The following is a 4,537-nucleotide window of genomic DNA, read 5'->3' as shown; positions in this document are numbered from 1 at the left end:
TGAAGATCGAGAGGGAGACGACCTAAACTTGGAGATCCACGAAAATGAGCTCCTGAGTTCCCAAAGCTCCAAAACTTGTTTCAAAAGTTCAAAACCTTCAATGCAAGCTTAAAACTCAAGAAAAATGGTGGGGATTTGAAGGAAGAACACTAGATTTGGAAGAGGGAGGTCGGAAGCTAGCTGTGGCCGAAAATGGGAGAAAGCTCGCCCATTTCGGCTAAGTGACCCTTTTATAGTGGCTGGCCAAGCCACGTTCGGGGGCCGAACTTGCCTCCGCATGTATGCCATGTTCGGCGGCCGAACTTGACTTTCGGCGGCCGAACCTGAACTTCCCTCGCTCATGCTTTCGGGGGCCTAACGTGCCTCCAAAACGCATGTATGTTTGGCGGCCGAACTTGACTTTCGGCGGCCGAACCTGGGTTTTCCTCCAAAGACTTTTCATGCAAAAACTCATTTAATTTTCATGCTTAAAACCATGAAATACCTTAAAACATTTTATGAAAACATGTTTCTACCCTACTAGAGGCTTCCGACATCCGAGATTCCACTGGACGGTAGGAATTCCGATACCGGAGTCTAGCCGGGTATTACAGAAGGTGACACCTATGTTTCTGGAGCAAGTGGCACAGAAAAAGCACGAGGACCCCGAGTTGGTGAAAATAGAGAGAGCTATTCAGAAAGGCAAGAATGGTGATTTTCGATTCGAAAATAAAGGGATTCTCCGTTATGGGAATAGATTATGTGTACCAGATGACATAGACTTGAAAGGAGACATTATGAGAGAGGTTCATAATACTAAGTACAGTGTTCACCCTGGAGCCACCAAAATGTATTAGGATCTGAAGAGAGTTTATTGGTGGCCATCTATGAAGAAGGAAGTGGCGCAGTTTGTGTCCACTTGTGAGGTATGTCAAAGGGTGAAGTTAGAATATCAGAAGCTAGCTAGGATGCTCAACCCACTATCGATTCCTGAGTGGAAATGGGAAAATGTGGCGATGGATTTCGTGGTGGGGTTACCAGCAACGTCCAACAGACATGACTCTATATGGATAATAGTGGACAAATTGACCAAATCTGCTTACTTTATTCCTGTCAGGAGCGGTTACTCTATGGACAAGTTGGCGCAAATTTACGTGGAAGAAATTATTAGGCTGCATGGGGCTCCAGTTTCTATAGTGTCAGATAGGAGACCCCAGTTTACCTCCAGGTTATGGCGGAGTCTGCAAAATGCCATGGGCACAAGGCTAGACTTTAGCACTGCTTTCCATCCACAGACTGACAGACAATCGAAAAGGACCGTCCAAACTATAGAACACATGCTAAGGATGTGTGTGCTAGACTTTGGTGGTTCTTGGAGGCAACATTTACCATTGGTAGAGTTTGTCTATAATAACAGTTATCATACTAGCATTGGGATGGCTCCTTATGAAGCTCTATATGAGAGGAAGTGCAGGCCACCTGTCTGTTGGGAAGAAGTGGGAGAAAGGGCTTTAGCAGGGCCAGAATTAGTAGAGATCACCAGCAGGGTAGTGCATATTATTAGAGAGAGAATCAAAACAGTGGTGAGTAGGCAGAAGAGCTATGCAGACATTCACAGAAAGCAAGTGGTTTTCCAGGAGGGAGATATGATATTGCTTAAGGTGTCTCCTATGAAGGGGGTGATTCGTTTTGGGAAGAAATGTAAACTAGCTCCAAGGTACATTGGGCCTTTCGAAATCCTGCAAAAGGTTGGGAATGTAACTTACAAGTCAGATCTACCTGCTTCTATGGAAAGGATCCATCCGGTTTTTCATATTTCTATGTTACAGAAATTCGTATCAGATCCGGACAAGGTTCTTAGTGAACCTGATGTGGAGATCCTAGAAGATCTCACCTATGTTGAGCAGCCGGTTTGGATCATAGACACCCAGATCAGAAAGCTGAGGAATAAGGAAATCGCAATGGTGAAAGTTCTTTGGAATCACCACAACATGGAAGAGTGCATCTGGGAGACTCGAGAGTCGATGCTTAAGCAGTACCCCTATCTCTTTTAGAGTAAGTGTTTTATGTTTTCATGAGTGTTCTTAATGTGTATGTCTTGCTTGTTTGCTTTGTTGAACATTCGAGGACGAATGTTCTCAAGGGGGGAAGAATGTAATACCCGGCTAAATTTCGGCATCGGAATTCCAATCTTCCGATGGAATCTCCGTTGGAAATCGAAATCTCGAAGCTAAAATCTCTCTAGAAGGGTAAAATAAAGTTTTCATAAAATGATTTTTGGTTTTGTGTTAAAAGAAAGAAAAGAGTTTTAAAGGAATCCCCAGGTTCGGCCGCCGAACCTTCAAGTTCGGCCGCCGAAGGTGGTTTCTCCAGCCACCTATAAGAGGCCTTCAACCCGAAAATGAGGGAGCTTTTTCTTCATTTTCGGGTAGAGGTAAGTTTGTACCCTTCCCTTGATGTTCTTGTTGAGATTTCTTCAAATTTCTCCAAGAATTCATGAGCTTTCCCTTGTTTTTGAAGATTTGAGTTCAAATCTAGAGTTTTAAACCTTGGAGACCTCCAGAGATCATTTTTCCTCATCTCTAAGTTTGGGTGGTTGTCGCCTTTGTGTCTCCAAGAGGTAAGTTCAAATCTTTGCTTTTCTTCTGTTACTGAAAGTTTTAAAGGGGCTTAAGGGTTGTTGATGCATGCTTTTTGGATTAAACCTAAAGTTTTAGGGTTAGTATTAGTTTTGATGATAAATGTTTTCTTTTGAGTTGTACATGATGCATGATGGGGATTAGGCAAGTTTTAGATATCCTTTATGCGTGTTGAGTATGTATGGTTGTTTTTTATCTGTGTGTGTGAGAATCAAAGCTTTTGGTGGCTGTGAGCTTAGGGCAGAATCGGGTTCAGCCACCGAAGCAAGGTTGGCTGCCTAACCTGCCGCCAAAGGTTCCAACCTTCGGATCTGTGTGGGGCTTTAGGCCGCCGAACTTGCCCCCGAAAGTTATTGACTTTTGGATCTGTGAAGGGTTTAGGCCGCCGAACTTGCCCCCGAAAATTAGTGACTTTCGGATCTGTGAGGGACCTTCGGCCGCCGAACCTGCTGCCGAAAGTCCCCTGCCCAGCCTTCTTCTGCTTGTTGTCTATGTATGTTATGTTATATTTTTAGGGATTTCATGGGGAGTTGCTAGAGTTTTGTAAAAGTTATGTTTGGTCCCTCATTTGAGTCCATCTATGTAGTATCGGACTTAGGAGACCGTAGAGGCCTGCAGTGAGATAACTGCTTCAATTTTAGGCGAGCGTCAGCCAGAGGTGAGTAGAATTGAACTGACCTGTTATTTTAAAGAAATTAAACTTCTTAAGCATGCTCATGCATCACGAATGCCCTGTATATGTATTAGGTTATTTGCATTAGAAATCACGAATATGATGCATTGCATAATTTACTGTTGATGTGGATGGATGTTGGATGACCCATTAGCCCTCGAGTATAATATGTTATGATGGATATGTATAGACCAAGGCTGCCCATTCTACGCCTCTGGCACTATGTAAGGGAAAGACCAATGTTGCCCATTCTACACCCCTGGCATTATGGATATATTATGATATGTTTAAGAGGAAGTCCTGAGAAGCACCCGTCGTGGGCCGGGCACTGTTGAAATTTATAAAGGGTTATTGGTGACAAATCCATATTGATGTGAATTGTTTGTATTGTGATACATTTCATTCGATCATATGTTTATTAAACTGTTTTTAGGTTCTGCTCACTAGACTTTTGTAGCTTATTCCTTTCCCCTAACTCCAGGTTTGCAGGGTCATAGTTAGCTCAGAAAAGTTAGTTGAGTTGTTGGTATAGCCTTCTGTAATAGCATAGATATGGATATGTATTATTTTATGATTTTAAAAGTGTACTTTGCCTTAGTTTTTGTCCTTGTAATCCTTATTTACATGATTCTTATGTAAAAGTTTTAATTATGAGTTATGTGTGAACAAAGCTTGAGGCATGTGATGTTTACCATACTGGAGCAATTGATGAGGGCTCTAGTATGGGTTTATGTTTTTAGTTTGATACATGCACCGGTCGTGCTTTGGTTTATGGAATGTTTATATTTTTGTCATATTGTGTGATCATGTATGGAATTTTATCAGTTACAACAAGAAGTATAGTGGGCTTGCTACGGGCTTCGGCGACCTTAATTCGATCTATATTATGATATGTTTAAGAGAAAGTCCTGAGAAGCACCCGTCGTGGACCGGGGACTATTGAAATTTATAAAGGGTTACTGGTGACAAATCCATATTGATGTGAATTGTTTGTATTGTGATGCATTTCATTCGATCATATGTTTATTAAACTGTTTTTAGGTTCTGCTCACTAGGCTCTTGTAGCTTATCCCTTTCCCCTAACTCCAGGTTTGCAGGGTCAGAGTTAGCTCGGGAAAGTTAGCTGAGTTGTTGGTATAGCCTTCTGTAATAGCATAGATGTGGATATGTATTATTTTATGATTTTAAAAGTGTGCTTTGCCTCAGTTTTTGTCCTTGTAATCCCTGTTTACATGATTCTTATGTA

This window comes from Manihot esculenta, chromosome 9, assembly GCF_001659605.2.
Source record: "Manihot esculenta cultivar AM560-2 chromosome 9, M.esculenta_v8, whole genome shotgun sequence".
Lineage (NCBI taxonomy): Eukaryota > Viridiplantae > Streptophyta > Magnoliopsida > Malpighiales > Euphorbiaceae > Manihot > Manihot esculenta.
Note: the sequence above shows the minus strand (reverse complement) of the source record.